The following is a 19835-nucleotide window of genomic DNA, read 5'->3' as shown; positions in this document are numbered from 1 at the left end:
TGACAAAGATATTTTTTTTTTCAAAATTTCACGTTTAGTATCTACAAGCTTTTATCGCTGACTTTACATTTCTTTCCACAGACAACTAATACTCATCGAGACAATTCGAAAAACACCAAGCACAATTAGGTTTCGTTGTTTTATCATAGAGTTCCCATGGCTACCTTCTATCTTCATCATCAGATTAGCTCAATGGTAACATAATATTGCATTGTCACCCGACTTACATATGTATGCAAAATTTCAGCTCAATCGCAAACTGGGAAGTGGGTCAAATTTAGCTTCCAAGATTTTATCCACACAAACATACATACATAATAACAGGGCAAGTTAATTAACAAAAGCTTGTAAAAACATAATTCTCTCTATGAATAATTTAGTTGGAAGAATAATAATTATTAGGTAAATTACATGGCATTTCTTATAGGTAAAGTGTACTACTAGAACTCTGTTTGTAAATAAACATTCCCACGATTTCCTGGTTTCATCTTGATTAATATAAGTTCATCTGGACTTACACAACTTGAAATACAACTAATTTACAAGTTATTTTCTTAACGTTCATTTTAGCGAGCAGGCCTGGACTCAAGCTTGTCTACCAGTAAGATTCGGCGGCTTAGGAACGCGTAATATTTCTGGCGTCGCTTTGCCGGCTTTCCTGTCCTCCATCCACAGCACGTCTGATCTCGCAGGTAAAATCCTTAAAGCCCCTACGGCTACAAACTGCAAGATTGCGTGCTTGGATGGGGCCACGAATGCTTGGCTAGCTGGACCAAGTCCAAATTTTCCTTCCAGACCTAAAAAACAAAGGGCTTGGGACACGATGACCTCCGTTGCCACTCTAAATACACTTATAGCTACATCTTCAGGTAAGGACCTCGCGAGACTCTTGGCAGCATCAAAAGTGGAATCAGGTCACTGGCTTCATGCCTATCCCTCGCCCAACGCGGGTACTTTAATAGACCCAAGTACTCTGCGCATAGCCGTCGGTCTCCGTCTCGGAATCCCCATCTGCGCTGACCACAGCTGTGTTTCTTGTGGGGCCTCAGTGGACCGGCTTGGTCATCACGGCCTTTCCTGCTCCTCGGGCGCCGGCCGCCTGTCTCGTCACTCCGCTCTCAATGACATCCTTAGAAGGGCTCTCGTCAGCGCCGGCGTCCCCGCAGCTCTGGAGCCCCAGATCGTGCGGGACGATGGCAAGCGCCCGGACGGGATGTCGTTGATCCCTTGGAGGATGGGCCGTGCGCTGGTGTGGGACGCTACCTGTGCCGACACGTTGGCGGCGTCCTACATTTTAGCGACCAGCAGACATGCCGGGGCAGCGGCAGACGCCCGAGAACGACACAAGGACAACAAATATAGCTGTCTCGGCGCCAACTACGAGTTCGTAGCCTTTGGCGTCGAGACACTCGGGCCGTGGGGCAAAGGTGCGCGAGGGCTCCACAAGGAGCTCGGGAAGCGATTAAGAGAGGCAACAGGAGACCCTCGCGCGGGCAGCTTTCTCGCGCAAAGACTCGCTATTGCGATACAGCGCGGGAATGCTGCCTCCGTGATGGGAACTCTGCCAAGAGGCCAAGGGTTGGAGGGTAGATTTTAGTTATTTTATTTTTTTAGTTAGGTTTAGTTATATTAGTTTATTTTATAAATAGTTATAATTCTTGTAACTTAAATGTAGTTTGTATATACTTTATTTTATAATAAATGACTTATAAATGCACGCAAAGTATATCTCTGACGCCAATATCGACTAAAAAACAATTTAATTAAGTCGAATACGGCGTTATCGTTAAAAAGTGTCCTCTCGCTGGTAATTTGTATGTGTTCTTTGTAATTTAATATTTTAATATTCCTTATAAGTGTGTTGGCGTATCTTACCTGTAAACTTATAAAAAAATACTTGTGAAATAAACAATAATTAATTGAAATGATTCCCGCAACATGATTAGAACTCCTTTAGTATACTTGTCTCATAAAACTGCAAGGTGCGTTCATTTCACCATGTCCGACGCCGACACCGATTAATTTCACTGTTATATTTAAGCAAATAAGGTATATACCATCCAAAAAAGTAGCCTAGTAAGAGTATCTGAAAGTACTAACTGGGAACAAATTTTTAGGATGCTATATATTCTAGTTAGGATGCTACTTATCACGATTGAATTAAGTAAGGTGTATCAAAGCGCTTTAGTAAACTCGTCTCATAAAACTGCAAGGTGCGTTCATTTCACCGGCGCGCGCGCCGCCAGTCTCGCTGCAGCCGTCCTCGTTCGCGCACGCGCAGTACTCCCGATCAGTGGCCTGTGACAGTGACATGGTTTTGTGCTTTGAACGGATTTAGTTACGTTGTTTTTATTAACACGTAAGTTTTTTTATTTTTTTAGTAGGAAGTAAATTAAGAAGGATCGTGGATAGTGTTTATTAAAATACACTATAAAAAATATTTTTTTAAATTATGTTACGAGTTTTGTGTCTTACGTTAGAAGATCTTAAGTAAGATTCTGTATACCGTATCTGCGTATCGTGCGCGCATTTAAATTATTTAGAAATCCAAGTCGTCACTTGCAAAAAATGCACGAAATCGGCGGAGCGGCGCGCCGGCAGATGCGCGCCGCCTGGAAGAGCCTGAGAAAGTGTGAAAACGCACTTACCCGGTTTTGCCATTTGGCATATGAGCGTTACGGTATTATGAGAACCAAATTTATGAGGATTTAATGTAAGTTAATGTACCCATTAACTGCATCGGACGATGTAACTGCAAATGTGATGTAAATTGGAAATTGTCTGTGAGATGAATATGAATGGGTTAATGTTAAATGGTAATGCAAATAAAATACATTTAATTATCAAGAAACTATTGTATACTTATTAAAATTTAAACAAAAGAGCTATAAAATAATTGCAATTAATATGGAACGCCAAAGTATAAAATCTATTTCCTATTTACGATACGCACATAAATGGGAAAAATCCTATTTGTTTTTGAGGTGTCAAACAAGGTGGGAGGTAGTTGTTTATTAATTAATTCTGCATTGGATAAAATTGTACCGACTTACCTAAAAATAAAATTTGAAAAAAAAAAAATATTTTAACGAAACGTGAACACAACGTATTTTAACGTAGGTACGTATCTCAGTATTTTAAATAAAACAAGTGCGAGACGGACTCGCGCACGAAGCGTTCCGTACCATTATTTATAAAAACGGCAAAAAGATTATGTTTGTTGTATGGGAGCCCCTCTTATTTATTTTATTCTGTTTTTAGTATTTGTCGTTATAGCGGCAACAGAAATACATCATCTGTGAAAATTTCAACTGTCTAGCTATCTCGGTTCATGAGATACAGCCTGGTGACAGACGGACGGACGGACTGACGGACTGACGGACGGACGGACGGACGGACGGACGGAGACGGGCGGACAGCGAAGTCTCAGTAATAGGGTCCCGTTTGACCCTTGGGTACGGAACCCTAAAAATACCTAATCTAAAATTAAAGACGAACAAAAAAACCCTTTTAATAATAAGTAATATAATAGGTACAATTGCTCAAAAAGTGTCACTTTACGTAGCTGTTTAGCGTCAGCAAAGTTGGTTTTTGCGAACTAGGGCTTTTTATTCTTCTAACTTAGTTAAATTTATTTTTGAACGTAATCCATACGTCCACACCAATGAGTTTGGATGTCCTAAAACTTTAAACATTTTTTTATTCATTTCACTATTACAAGTTCGCCTTTGTACATTGCAAACATACTGTTTTAGTGTATCTTAACCTGTCTTAAATATTTATTTGTTATTGTATAAATAAAATGTTATATAGGTATTACGATATTTCCCTAAAACATTTTATTGGTTGAATGAAACTATCATTGTCTCACGTTAACGATAACAGAAAAAAATAAAAATTAAAACCAGCTAATTAGTATTTTCACTTAAAATTTAGTTGTAGCAAAATAATTCCACTTAGTTTGCAACTGTGAGAGTGTTTTCATACTCTCGGGACTCGTAAATAATGACATACTTTGCACACTTGCATTGAAATGTACTATTATTATCAATAAAGTTGCGGAAAAATTAATACGACGAACTGATGCCTTTGACAGATATTAAGAATACAAAAGTAACGTAGGCAGGTATCTATTAAATAAATAATTTAGACATTTTAGTATCATAGCCATCAAGCTTTCCATATGTGATTGCGTATTGTTTTATGACATTTTGCTTATAATATTCATATGTCATGCCATGCATGACAATAAGATTATTTTTAAATAATTATATTTATTTTATTAGGTACTTTATTTATTCATTTAACCCAGATAACCGTAAAACCACAAAATCTTATCCCTGGATTTTTTATGATTTTTCATATACGGTATCAATTAGTCACTACAAAAATCAAATAACTAAAGCGGTGTTATAGCACCTGGTCGGGCTAAATTGCTTAAAAGCCTAAACAGTTAACAGTCTTTGTGTTCTGCTAATAATAAATTGTGGGTAGGTTCGTTTTTTAAAACGTCATTAAAAAGCATTACGACTTCATTACAATTTTTATTTTATATTGTCACCGGTTCTTTGTCTTAGAAACTTTCTACATTTAATTTATTCAATGTCGCAATTGGCGATTCCGGTGACAATAAATAAAAAATATATCATTTTACTCATTATACACATATTATTTTTTAAGTGCTATTTTTATTTTTTATATACACATTATTTTTATAGCTACCTGTCAAATCTAGTTCAGGGTGGCTCAAAAATACGTTGACAATAGTTCTTTGTGCAATAAGAGAGGAAAAGGAGAGTTGGTTTTTCTTGCGAGTGTTGATTTTGTGTGAATCTTGACCGTAGCGAGGGACTCAAAAACACGAGATGTAAAATAACTTTGCTCTCGTGTGACACATACAACTTTTCACCTCAGTATTGAGAACATATTAAAGGTAAAAAAATTCAACATCATTTTACAAAATGGCTTTAAAGATTAAAACTACACTATTTTTACTTAAAAAAAAACGCGATATCTTCAAAACATCCTTCTTACTTTTGTAAAAATTACCAACAATATGCAGCTGCAAAAACATATTTGTCAGTATATTTATATGCCAGCCTGTTAATATTATTCGTCAAAAGATTAGTCTATTTTATTATAAAATCTAGTAATACGCGACATTTTGCATATTTATCTCCCCTGAACTCGCGCGCAGCCGCATCCAGCGATGATAAATCCGTCCGCGTCGGCGTCGAGTATGTTAGTAGCGCGAGTGAGAGTTAGAATGTGTATCGACCGGCCATTAATACGTATTATTTACGGCTTAACTTGGTACATAGATGTGAAGAGCGATAGGAAATAAATAGTAAATAATAGTAAATTGTGCAACGACAGGTTAGTGAAATTTCGGGAATGAGGGAGATCCGAATTTGCATTATTCTTACTCCCGGAGTTACATACAATGTTTTTTATCACACTTGCGAAGAAACTAAATTTTAAGCGAAATAATTCTTAAACACGGTGACATATTAAACATTCATCAGTTCTTGACAGGTTAGGCACCGTCCTATTCGGCATTCAGTTACGATTCAAAATTATGTTCTAATAATTCAAACGGCTATTGATTACTCAGATTTAATATATTTAAACATAAAAAAAATTAAATTATAAACGTCAGTATTTAACAGTAAACTTAATTTATATTTACTTGGTTCGTATGAATTAGTGACACAATTATAAAATATGCCCATGGGCATAATGAAATAAGAAAAAAACTATTACCGCCTGTGGGCATAATATAGCTCATTTTACATCAGTATTCTGGCTTACAATAACAACGTTTACGAGCAAGTGTGATGAAAGGTATGTTATTGCTACCGTATATTACCGCACATATAACAAAGGGCACCGCTAAATCCATTAATTAGGAACGAGTATGTCGTATGCTCCTCATTTTAGTTCTTTTGGCCTCAGAAATGCGTGGTTAAAATCTTTCGGGTTCCTCCTGCTACACCGTGTATACTGCCTGAAAATGAAGAAAATTACGTTTCGGAACCCCAAGATGTTATAATTATAATATGTACCGACGTATAAATAATTATTAATCGAATGCAAAATACTAAGTAACGAAATAAAAATATAGTAGTTAATCAACTTCGCTAGCAAAAAATCTTGGGAGATATAAAGATGTTAGGTCTCTTTGTGTATTTCTTATATATATATATTGACATTGTTGCAAGGACAAGTACACACATTTCAATTAAAATAACTAACTAAACTATCTCTTTGACGTTGGTCCTTTGAGCCGGATTTTTACCGCATTTTTGAAATGTTTCTTTAATAAAGATACTGGTATACCTTAATGAGAATACTTAGACATTACTACCGTTTAGTTACTAACAGGCCAATTCGAACGTACACTGATATCAGATCAGAATGACACCTACCTGGGTGCCTAGCCAAGGTGACAAATCGCTTGCACTTAGAGTTGGTAAGAACTCAGTCTTTTAAGAACTCCAGTAATTTTTGAGTGACTCTAAAAAACTTCCGATTCTTTTACGTCCCGATTCGAGTGTTCTATTGAGTTTTTTAATTGCAACCACAGATCATATAATACTAGTACAGATACCCAATCCCATACTAAAAACGCGCACCGTCCTAAGTATCCAATACCTGTAGGCTATTTTTTAGTTCACAGTAACGAACTAGATGGCGCACGGAGCTAATAAAACTCTCACAACTAACATGCGTTGAAATGGCGTCGAAATACCTCTCTTGCGACATCTGTTGTAGCTTTCACGCACTAAACCTAGAGGTCACATATATTGTTAAGGTCAATTATTACTAGATGGCGTTTCAGATATCGATGACGAAATTAAAATTTATTTACAAATTAAGTCAATTTACAATTATGATGTCAATTATAATTTAATGTTACTTTTTTTTGGACTGTAAATAGAAGTTTGATTTGGTACTTTAAGACATCAAAGTTTCGTTACAAATCACAAGTCGTGTTCTTATCGCTTAGCTTGCTTCGGCGCGACGAGCATTCGAGTAAACCAGCGTAACTATGACTTTTAGATACACAGTAACGCATAATCAAAGAGGACTCTTATGCTGGTTTGAAGGTATCTAGTACCTGGCGCTTCACATTAGGGCAGAAAGAACACGGCATTAAGCGGTATGATTTGTTTTAATAACTCTTGGCGCTAAGCGTTGCATTGGTTGCTCGGCACGTGGCCTTGAGAGGCCCAAGGTTGCGCTTATACAAATGATTTAAAACGTTCGTCAAAATCGAAAGTAAAAAATATGCGCATATTCAATAAAAAAATATATTGGTACCTACCTAGAGATATATTAGGCAGTATTGTCTTAGATTTATTATGATATAAAAAGAGCATGTATACAGGAAAGGAATGAGTATTTTTAAGGATGATCAATTGATAATTTTGTGTTAAAAAATAAAGGCCACCACATAAAAAAAATAGGTACCTAAATATGGAAGTGTCTCGTTAGACAGTTCACGCACTTGCGATTTCCGTATGTGGCTATAGCGTGATAAGTGCTTAAGAGGACGGCCGGTTCTCCATAAAAACGTAGTCCCCATTTTCCTCTCTGGATGTTGACATTTAGGAAAATATTTTTAAGTAATTTGATTATATTAAACATACCTTGTCTTTTGACTTTTTCGATTTGTGTATTATTATAAAAATTAGGAGCGAAAAATAGATTTTAGATTTCATACAAAAAATTTAATGCTTCTAACTCCTATCGAAAAAAATCAAACGTAGAGGCATACTTGTGGTTGATATACAACAAATTGTGTCAAAATATTTTTGATAATGTTAATATCTAGAGAGAAAAATGTGGACTATGTTTGTATGAAAAGGTGATTTCGCGTGCGTCCTCCACTTTCTTCTTAAGAGGGAAGTGTACCACGTGATTGTCCATACAAAAAGAGAAAACGTTTTTCCATGATTTAGTAGTATGTTATTGACACAATGACAAACTAGGTTCATAGGTTTCCTATTTTTAAATGTGCAAAACAAAAAAAAAATTTTTTTTTCAAAAAAGCGAAACTTATAAACCTACCTGAAGCGATCGACATCAAAATCAAAGTGATTTGTTAAGATTTAGTTAGTGGAAATCATTTTCTCTCGAAATGGAACTGCATAGAAAATTACTGTTATTTCGTTAGATTCGAAAACTATTCTTCCCTATTAATAATCCCAATTTCAAGTGAAATTATAAGGTTTGACATGACTCATAGGTAGGTTTTTAACGTAACTCATAGGGAGAACATATTTTGATTTATTCAGGAAAATTAGGTTATTTTAGGTATTTAATTTGTTATGCTATCAAGCATCAGAGTGCCCAGCACGAAGAGCGAAATTTCATCAACTGCTATAAAGAAATTTCGATTCAAAAATAAAGTTTAATCCGTATTAACTCCGTATCGTCTGTATCCGTATTACTTATTATATTTAGTAAGAGGGTGGGGGGAGGGGTTAATTACGTGAGGGGATCAGGGGGGCCAAGCTGAATTCACCGAACCAGTTTCACCGAAATTGAAAAAACCGGGAAAACCAGGTTTACCGATTCCGATTTTTTAAATAAGTACCTATATACTTAAATTACATCTTATACCTTTAAACGAGCAATTCTTGTATATATATATATATATATATATATATATATATATATATATATATATATATATATATTTCTGTGATCTCGGAAACGGCTCTAACGATTTCGCTGAAATTTGGTATATGGGGGTTTTTGGGGGTATACAATCTATCTAGATTATTAGTCTTATGTTTGGGAAAACGCGTGCTTTCGAGTTTTCATGCGTCTTTCTTTCGACGCAGAATATGGTCGCTAATTTCGTGTTGCCGGCCACTGTCCTTCTGGTCCAGCGGGTTAAGTCGCGGACTGCTAATCGAGTGTGACGGGTTCGAATCTCGTCCGGTGACTAACTATTGTTTTTTTTTATATGTTCAAGTTTATATATAATTTTTTATTGTTTTAGACAAGTTTAATTTAGTAAAAAAATTACCTATGTAATAAGAGAAATTACAATAGATGGCATTACTCTGTGACAAGTGCTGTAAAATCGATTGTAAATAATAATAATTGTCAGTTTACATTTTACTTTTTAAGTTTATGTAGATTATCACCTATACACCACCATATTACAATAAATAGTTATAACCGAGCAAAGCTCGGTCGCCCAGGTACTATATCATAATATGAGCTAGAATGTTTAAAAAGGAGTACGGATTTTTACAGATATTTCTTAAAAACTCTTTATTCAAATATGGGTCGCTTGAAAAAAACTAGGTTTCTACGTACCGTACCTACCTTCCCATCGTTTCATTATCTGATTTGTGCACTACCTAGACGATAAGAGAGACGATTAGCGCAACTCGCGCTATTGAACACTGTGCGAGTTGTGTGGATGAACGAGCTTGATTCTGAACGGGTGTTGCTTTGCGTGTGTAACATTCTAACATTGCAATAAAAAAAGCGTGTAACGTTTTTTTCCATAATTTTAAATTAATAAATAAAATAATTTTATTTCGTATTTATTTAATTTAATTTTTTAACCACCAAAGTGTGTTTTGTAGCTTATTCAGTACGGCTACCATGAGTTGGCATTTGACGTTTACGCTAGCGACTTCTTGAACTTGATCGTAGTTTATCTCGCTTGCATTAAAGTAGGTATTGGTGCGATCGAGTTCACGCAGTCTGTGGCGTAAAAATCAAATGTCAACTCATGGTAGCCATACTTGTCCTATCATGTAAATATTTTTTTATAATTTTTGATATATGATATAAACAGATTATTCAACATGTAAAAAACATCAAATTAAAGTCACTGGAGCGCGTCAGCGGGTAGTCAGTCGCGCACCATGTATCCGAAAAAAGAAAGAAAGAGGAGGGGAAATAATAAGGGTAGGTATGTTAATTTACATGGTCAAGGTGGTTTTTAATATGTAAGAGAGTAGCAGGGTCACAAAGTTACAAAAAAAACGTGACCTTGATTTACTCGAGCTCGGTCGGTTTTTTTTTTGTTTTTTTTTTTGTAAATGCAATGAAGTATTCTTATTAGAAAACAATCAACTTGTAACGTTCGAGTTCATTATTTTCAACTAACCGAAAAATATACGGGAATACCCTCAATACCTCTTTAACTCCATTAAATAAATAAAAATCTTTTTTATTGTTCAGATTCTTGCCAACCAATTCAAACTATTAAAAGTTAACTTCATGTTAAAAATTTACATTGTCGTTACACAATGCAAAAGGCAATTATGTTATAATTTTCCGTATGAATATACAACGTAAGCAAAATAATAGACTAATAGATAATGTTTTTTGACGTAAGTCGCAAGTATTAAGACGATTGTCGGCCCAATGCCCTTGAGCGTCGGGGCCTCGGAGCGAAGCTAAGCGCTCTGTCCCCGCGACAATCTCATGTCTCATGACGATCACACGCAACGACGTTCAAAGAATAAGATGCAGTGCAGAGGCGCGCGGGTGGCGCTATACTCGTATTTGAGTATCATCTTTTGCAGACGTTTTGTTGTTTGATATGACTAGATCATGCATTTGGTGAAGGTACCGTAGTAACCTCGCAGTAGGACACACACACAAAATACACCATACACCACGAATTATTTATGATTTTGTGGCACACTTCATATATCCGTATCGAGTGTGGTTTAATAAAAATAATAGTTTTTGGTTTCTATGAAAAAGACACGCAAAACAAAGTTGTAATTTTAAGATTTTTTGATTGAAATTGGGTTTTACGTGCACTTTTATGCTAATCTATGAATTTCAGACGATTAAACATGAAACGGCGCCCGGAGCATGTTACACCGATACTAACTTTTCATATTAAATTGGCGGCTTAGGCCGGTATAAAGCCGTTTGAGTAAATGTCCTGTTCATATCTCGACGACAAAAGCGATTGTCAGCCTAATATCTTACATTATTAGTTTCCAAAATAAAATTAATTTCGTAGAGTAGAGTATAATTTGCACCACGTTCGGAGGCATTCGAAACTAAGGTACATAACAGTGTTTTTTTTTTCTTATTGCGCAAATAAATATTTATGTTGCCGAGCGCCGATCTTATACTCTTTTTTTTTTACAATCCTAGAAAAAACTAACCACGTTTTAATAGGTAGTTTATTAATCCTGAAAATTTTATGGTTTCTGAATTTAATCGATTAATTATTTTTAAATATAAAAAGAAACAACTATCTATATACAACGTAAATAGATAGCCTATGTTAATCAATTAATTATATTTTTTTAGGAATCGTAATTTATTACAAAACTCAAAATTCGAATGCCTATATGTCCGCGCATGTTAGAAAACACTTATTATACATATATTTAAAAAAGCTTTCTCAAACACAACTGGAAATAGTGTCATTACGTTCATAACAATAAGCTGCGAAACACCATGTTTCGCGCGCTAAAGCGAGTCACAACCCAGCTTTCTGCAGTTATTTATTCTTTGGCCGCAATTACTCCGATATTATAGCACTTGGGAAATGCACAAGCATTCATAGTACAAGGAAGGCACGGAGCGACAAGTGATACAGCCTCCTCGTCTAAAAGCTGGCACACGACTGACGTTCACGTCTTTTTCGAGCTGCATACGCACGAAATGTCAAAAAATGATCGATTTCTTAAAAAAATATTAACTGATTAGCAAAAGCTGTGTTGTATTCGCAGAACCTGTTAAAAAATATTTTTTTAGTTTAAAAATAATTTAATCGATTAATTTAGTAGAAATGAGCAGTGTCTTTTTGTATGTGTATTTTTTTTGCCGTGAAACTATAAATATTACGATAAAAGTCAAATGATGCTATTGTTGTACATAAAATGAACATTCATATATATCTTTTCCACAATTTTTTGTTAACCCATTTAGAAGAAATAGCCTCTAGACTAGAAACCGTTTTTCGACGAAAACGGCGCGTAGCGCCTTAATAAGGTTATGTCCTTCGCGCCACCGTGCACCGCTAATAATACCTAGTTGTATGGTAGTATGCTTACGCACACAGATGCACCTCGGTGGCCTTCAGGGGCTGCGTAAGGTTCGCCTACGCCTATATGGTTCCTCCGATACGAACAATATGAAATCGAAAATGAGCCCATATTAAATAAAAAACAAATGCGAACCTACAAATATAATACGTCGTATTGTCAATCTAACTTTGCAAACGCACACTGGTAAATAAATATCAGTTTTCGTCTTTTGATTGATATTTTGTCAGATGATGATAGTTTATAGAGTTAGAGCAGCTTATTTAGATGCACCAGGTTTCTATTTTATCACCAATATAGTTGAGAAAGATGCATAATGAAGCCCTGTGAATGTCAGCTGCCGCGAATGAAGCAGTTAAAAGTTTAACTCATTTAAGTTTAACATCAAATAAGACTAATTATTGCTCTAAGCCTGTAAATTTAAACGACCAAGATGACCATAAATGTCACAAATGACCGGTCATTTATCAAAAACAAGGGTCTCTAAAAGTGAATATTTATGTTGCCGAGTGCCGCTTGACGGACGCTTTGCAACCCTACTTGTGTTGTTACATTGCTTTCAATGCTTACATTTGACCAGTTGAAGCACTTTTTAGGGCCACAAAGTTTGTGTCTAGAGTCATAATGTGTCGATATGTACTTCAAAAAATGGGCTATGTGCGTTTTAAACCACGCATTATGGAGGGTTAAACTTTAATACAATTCTAAAAGACAAACGCTTGCGCGGCATAGCGGGGCGTGGTATCGCTCGCTACCACTAGGTCGGCTACGATTGGCTCGCGCGCTCCGGCACGTCGACGGTCCAGCGCGCGTGGCTATGAATTTGGCGCCTTTTAAAATAGATTATACTATTATAATGCAAGCTATTCACAGGAATTTCTAACTTTCCTTAATATTTCCGTAACGCATATTAATTTTTAAGCAACTATCCTATTTTTCAAAATTTTATGCTTTGTCTATTAACTTAAGAACGTAGAGGTATTGTCGTGGATTTTATAACTTTAATTTAATGTCCACAAAACAAAAAGCTAATTCTAGTTTAACAAATTATCACATTAAAAAAAATCTAAATATTTGAACCTTAAACTTTGCATCTTAATTCAATATTCAAAAACCATGTAATGATTAAGTAAATTAATCCTATTGTGAACTTTACGTCTTAGCGCTAAGGTTGCAAATTCCATGACTTACATGACTATGAAGGGTACAGTTGTAACTGATGAGCAATTTTCGTAACTGCATTAACTGTCACAATGGCTCAGCGGTAGATGCGTAGACTAGCGAGCGGGAGGTCCAAGTATCGAACCTCGGCGAGAATTAACTTTTCTCCTAACTTTATTTGGTTTTAAAAATAACTGGTTTATTTGGTTTTTTAATTAATCTATAAATTCCGGTAATTGATTTCGAATTACCGAAATTTATAGTCATAAATCCGGGGATCCCACTTGTGAGAGAGATTATTTTTTTTGTAATTAAAGTGCCCCACTATTTCACCAGAGCGTACCGATCGCTATGACCTTTTTGGATGGATGCACAACAGTGCACACACACTAGGTAGCCAAAGAAACCCCGTCAAACACCAGGCAAAATCCCTCATGGCGCCCACATAATTTTAATCTTGGTTTAATGAGGATAATAGATTATAAAAAAAAATATCACTTAGTATACTGAGAATTACATTATTTTACCTCCCTCGACAACACATAACAATCATTAATAAAAGAATATATTATATACCTAATTTATATCTGACGCTCGTTCTAACTTTTATATTACAAATATGCTTAAAAATATGTCCCATGCCATATAAGCATAACTTTTCCATCTTTAGAATTATCATAACTTTTAGGGCAAAACTCTGGTCCCACTATTGAGCTAAGAAGTTACGCAATGCGACGAAATTAAAAACACATTTTAAGATCCCTGACAACATAATATATAATTTGGTCGGGTTATGTGTAGGTACCACAAACTATACTAAATTCACGGTGGGAATAAAAAAATGTCCTCACATTTCAAAATTATGTGACAAGGACAAACAATAATAATGCTTTCTTTGTTACTCCTACTGAAAGATAAATAAGACTATCCCGTTCGGTCATTTCCCTCCACCGCTCATGGCTGATCCAGTTGAATACTCGATTCATGCGTAAAACGTAGGTACTAGAATCGTGGTGGCTCCATCTAGTGACGATATTCATTATTACTTCGACAGCTATATCCGTCGTGCGCTGTTGCCCATAACGTAGTCAGTCGCAAAACTCGCAAATCGCAATATAATTGTGGTATCAAATTTTGTAAATTAATGCATTGAATTCGTGTTGTTATTAATGTTTACATTTCATTTATAGTGTTTTTAATGTATGGCACGTTAAATATGTCTTAATAAGTAGGATAAGAATTTCGTAATGGCTGATTGTGACATTTGGCGCCATCTATTGATATCGATTTAGAAATAATTATAACTAGTTCGAGATGGGAGGGCATGATTGCAACTAAGGAGGATTCAAGTCTTGGAATAAAGACTTCGTCAAAAATGTTATAGGTTTACGAGTAACACTAAGGAAAAATGTCGCTTTTTAATGATTTGTGCATAACCCATGAATTTAATGTGGAGACAATGCCTTTTAGAAAACTTTAGTATGTATATAATTTGTGAGTTCTATTTATAAGGTTCAAGTCTTTACAAAACACTTAGGTCTCAATAAGGACTCAAGTTTCAACTTAATGTCTAGATTTAGTTTGAAAAATCTGAGTCAAGTCTTAAAGCAGACGACTCAAAGGACTTAGGTCTTAACTTATCCAACACTACTTGCGCTACGACATCGATACGCTTTGTGTCTCTCTATCACTCTTCCATATTAGTGCAACAGTGACAGCTGTTTCGTTCGCTACGGAGCGTAAACGTTTGGCATGATGTCTACACACCCAGCAGTGGCAGCATGGTTCCATTTTTATCACATGTCACTATGCCCGTCACTTTCGCGCTTACATACTTGTTAGAACGTGACAGGCATGGTGACAAATGATAAAGAGCCGACCATCTTAGCCCTACTGATATCATGTAGTTATCGTGCATTTAACTCGTACTTGTCCGTACATGTATTGGCGTGGGCGAGACGCACGGTAACTACAGATTGGGCAAATAAGAAGTATACATTATGTTTTTAAATTTTAACTATATCCAAGTAAAAAAAAAAAGTTTTGTTTTAAAAATATATTATTCGGTTGACGACCGGTCTAGTGGGTAGTGACCCTGCCTATGAAGCCGATGGTCCCGGGTTCAAATCCTGGTAAGAGCATATACACCGTGTTTTTATTGAATTGCGTTAACTTCGGGGTATTGGTAAGTACGTTTAAGGAAACTAAATGTCATAGTTAATTTGCAAGAAAAAAAATTTTTTTTGTTATTTTTTTACCATTTTTATTTTTATAAAAAGTAACTAAATGTTGCATATAGCGTTGTTGTAACACGGGCATTACATTTAACTCAACCAAACAATTGAAAACTGTGACATATCAATGTCATTTCGAACGTCGATCGTCCGAGATAGTACTTACGTTTAGTAGTAAATGTATGAACTCGCACTAAATACTAATCAATAAGTAAACAGGCCCTAAGGCAAGTGTACACGCTCGTAAGGGCCTTATAAGATAAAAAATAATGATTGATTATCTCCGAAATGGAGGTAATTAGAATATCGGTGTCTTTGAGAAAGTTACTTAATTTAAGCTCAGGAGTGCACCCTCGAAATTAAAGCAAATCAAAAAAAACACGGTGTATTTGTGTGATGAACACGGATATTTGTTTCTAAGTCATGGGTGTTTATATGTATTTAAGTATTTATAATTATAACATATTATATATATCGTTGTCTAGGTACCTACAACACAAGCCTTATTGAGCTTACTGTGGGGCTTAGTCAATTTGTGTAATAATGTCCTATAATATTTATTTATATATTTATTCAAGGTCGGCAACTACATTCGTGATTCAAATATCATTCTGATATCAGTGTATGTTCGAATTGGCCTGTTACTTAGCACTGCGGAAGATGCGTTTGGATTACAACTCATGCCAACAATGTTAAATTACATTATATTAAAATTATTAAAAAATGCTTGCTTAGTTATTATGTCTAGCAATTTGAATAAAACCTTACATATTTTAATTGGTTCCTTACTGTATGACAGTTAAAATAACTTACGTTTATTTGATATTAATACTTTGTGATATTAATTTTTGTTATTTAAAAAAAATGTGAAAAAAGATATATAGTTCCTAATCCGAGGATAAATTTGTCAGCAATTTCTTCTCATAAAAATAGTGTTAGCTAACAGTGCCTTAAAATGTTACTATATATGGCTAGATCAACTTTTTTTGTTGTTCTGTCCCATCCACCATGCGACAATAGTAACATTATTGGAATAAATACAAGCTGTAACCAAAATAGTCGGGATCCGTTTAAGGGCATATAACGTATCGGATTCTGATTAGGAAAAAGTAGAAGAAAAATTTTTTGACGAGAAAAAAATTTGGTCTTTGTCTTTGTATGGAGGATTGGCCGACTTGGACGACTTGCCCCAAAGAAAAAGATATTTATTACGACAAAACATGTTTTCTTCTAGTTTTTCTAATCAGAACACGATACGGAACGATCAACCCATTCAACTGATCTCCAATATTTTTGTTACACCTTGTATGTTTAGAAGATGAACCAATATGTAAAGGGCTTATTACTGATGTAAAAATGTATGTTTGGTGATTTTAAATACCACAAAACCAAACAATTTAAAGTGACCCAGACGCCCGTAACCATGGCAACGAGTGACAAGAAAAAGTTTATTCACCTATATACAACCTACCAATTGAAAGTGACTCATAATGCTTTACCTTAAAGCGTAAATTAGATTGTCACGTTTACGCGTAATCGTACACTTCTCTTAACAAATAAACAAATGACAGCTCAACTTCTCAACGTCTCTCGCTATCTTTTTAATGCAACCAATGATTCCACTTTAACACGGTACAATCACCATGAGAGGTGTTACAGTGTGCTAGGGAGCTATTATACTTGTCTCAATGACTAGTCGTGACTAATGAGTAATAAAACAGTGGATTATTGTGATATATTAAATTTTGACAATCGATAAAAGTGACATGCAAATCAGGTATCAAAATTTTGTGTTATCATCAATGCATCAGGTATTTGGTCATATAAAATAACTGAATGGAAATAGCGTTTTATGAATTTCGTATAATAATGTTACGGCTATTTCTAATCTAATAAAGTGTAATCGGCAAAAAAACAGTTGTGGGTAGATTTAAATTGCTTAGGTTTAGATGATGTCCTGAATGTGGACTAACTTTCGTTCATTCGTTTATTTATTTACTTCTAGTAGACCCTCTGCGCATTTGAATAAAAGTAATATTAATTGAGCAAATTTCTTTTCTATTCCGCACAATTGATAAAAGGAAGTTACATGCTTACCTCCCCTCTCTCTTAAAAAAACCGCATTTCAATTTAACGAAGTTAAGCAAGTGTGCAAATACTTTTCACATTTTAGCACCCACATCTATAAGTAGGTACATATTTAGTGCTTGACAGTACAAAAATAGTTTACTGCATATAGATTATCGGTTGCAAATCAATGTGGGACGGCGGTAAAGGAAAAAGGAGAAAAAAGGGGAAAAAATGAAAAACGCGAGCAGAACAGCCGGTTTTGTAGCTGTGGACATTAGTTATCTTTAATAAGGGCGAGGAAGAGCTTCGTAGGCTAGATAACTATGTCCTAGGTTATTTTAGGATACAAACCTGTGTAAAACCTGATGGGGTAGCTCGACATGTTTGTTTTCAACATGCGTGTCAGGGGGCTTAGTTAGAAGACAATAGATAGATAGAATACTCTTTATTGGCACACCTCAGTAAAAAGATACAAGAAAAGAAAAGAAACAATTGATAAATTGTAGCAGACAACAGGCGGTCTTATCGCTAATAATTGGGTAGCGGAAACAGAGAAGTTAATCGAAAAAGTAATAGGTGTTGCTAAAATGTTATGAAGCCTACATTTACACACCTACCATACCTATACATACATATAAATATATATTAAATAATTAACCGAATGATAGCTAAATATGATGCAAGCCCGTCAGCCACAGAGTAATAATAAGTATGCACTATACAAACACTAAGGGAGAGATAAATAATATTCTTTGAGTGAATTTTTCAAAACAGCAAGAGATTGAGCGCGTCTAATGCCAACGGATAAAGAGTACCAGAGTCGGACAGCTTGAAACGTAAATGAAGTCTTGTAAAATTTATTTGACAGGACAATCTTTGACAGGAAACGTCAATTAAAACTTAAATAATGTGTGTATTCGTCACGTGAATTTTCGTAGAATCTGTCGTCCCGATATATTTTTTATTTTTTTGGGTGTTTGTCGATGTAAAATTGTTATCTTGGCTAGGCCCCCAGGTAACATACATAGATGCGCTTGTAATTCATGCTATGTGAACTGTAAAATTTTGAAAAATAAAAACTATGTACCTACAGTTTATAAACGCATTCGAAATGTGGCTATATAGGCGCATGCTAAAATATCCTGGACCGATAGAGTTACGAATGTGGAAGTACTTAAAAGAATGGAGAAAAAGTTGGAGGTTTTGGTTACGGTGAAAAAAAGGAAAATATCTTATTTTTGACATATATACAGAAATGACAAATATAATATACTACAACTAATATTGGAAGGAAAAATTGATGGCAAGAGGGGAAGGGGAAGAAGGAGGTTCATCTGGCTTGACAATATTAAGAAATGGACGAACGTGAATAACGCAGCCATACTGGCAAGAATGGCCAAGAGCAGAAGAGAGATGGCAAAGGTGGTCGCCGACGTCCGTTAGGGCATGGCAAATAAAGAAGAAGAAGGGATTATAAAAATGGAGCTCTTGTGAGAATTTACACGGGCATCAAGTGGATGTGACAGCAGAAAGTCACTTGAAGTTTCTACTTGTCCTAGCCCTCTAATGACGTCGCCGATTTTAAAACATGACTATAGTTTACCGCAACAAATTCAATAAAAAAAAACTCTGGAAAGAAACGCTATGTCAAATAAAGCTTTAAACACCCATTTATGCATGCGTCCTTTTAAAAAAAAGAAAGCAACCGACAACACAAAGTTCAATTTTCGAAAAGCCGAAAATAAATACTCAGACGGCTCCCTAAAAAAACACTTTACAATTCCTTTATTGACGTAAGAAAGATCAAATTTCTCTTAATATTTATCCGATAAAAACGGATCCCGCTTCAAAAAGTATTTAATGTAAAAAGGTTTGAGTCATTTACCAAGATCATGGCCACTTTCCTTTAACGTGAAGCCATTTGACAGTTTCGTAATGAGAAGATAGTGATTGTTTAAGAGGAAAACGTCATCGGGAACGTTGACAAGTTGTACATTGGTTTATCAATTCCTCTTGGTGCTACAGTTACCTACACTTTTTGCTATAGTTACTTTAAAAACAACAAAACATATTCATTTTATACTTAAAACTAATTATAAGATAAATTGTACGTCAAATGGCGGTAAATGAAAACTTTTTTCTCGCATGTCAAGCATTCGTAGTTTTTTTTTTAATTCAGAGACAAACTAGAGTCGGGGGCCTATTTTCGTATCATTCGATACAAACTAACATGCGAGACATGTCAAAATTGTATGCAATTGAATTGTTTCGAACAAAAAGGCATCTCGATTGATATTAGAATAGAGGGCAAATCAAATTT

At 35.3% G+C, this 19835-nt stretch overlaps 1 protein-coding gene across 2 annotated transcripts in view; it reads left to right on the top strand.

Annotated features, from left to right (window-relative positions):
- The first annotated feature begins 1773 nt into the window (after positions 1-1773).
- The window catches only part of LOC133522664 (serine proteinase stubble-like), a 236706-nt gene continuing 218644 nt past the window's right edge, over positions 1774-19835 (top strand). For both annotated transcript variants that reach the window (XM_061858054.1, XM_061858053.1), the window contains exon 1: positions 1774-2359. The gene's annotated coding sequence lies outside the window, so the exon portion shown is untranslated. The remainder of the gene's footprint in view (positions 2360-19835) is intronic.

This window comes from Cydia pomonella, chromosome 11 (genome assembly GCF_033807575.1).
Source record: "Cydia pomonella isolate Wapato2018A chromosome 11, ilCydPomo1, whole genome shotgun sequence".
Classification (NCBI taxonomy): domain Eukaryota; kingdom Metazoa; phylum Arthropoda; class Insecta; order Lepidoptera; family Tortricidae; genus Cydia; species Cydia pomonella.
The sequence above is the reverse complement of the archived record's forward strand: the minus strand, read 5'-3'. Positions and strand labels throughout refer to the sequence as shown.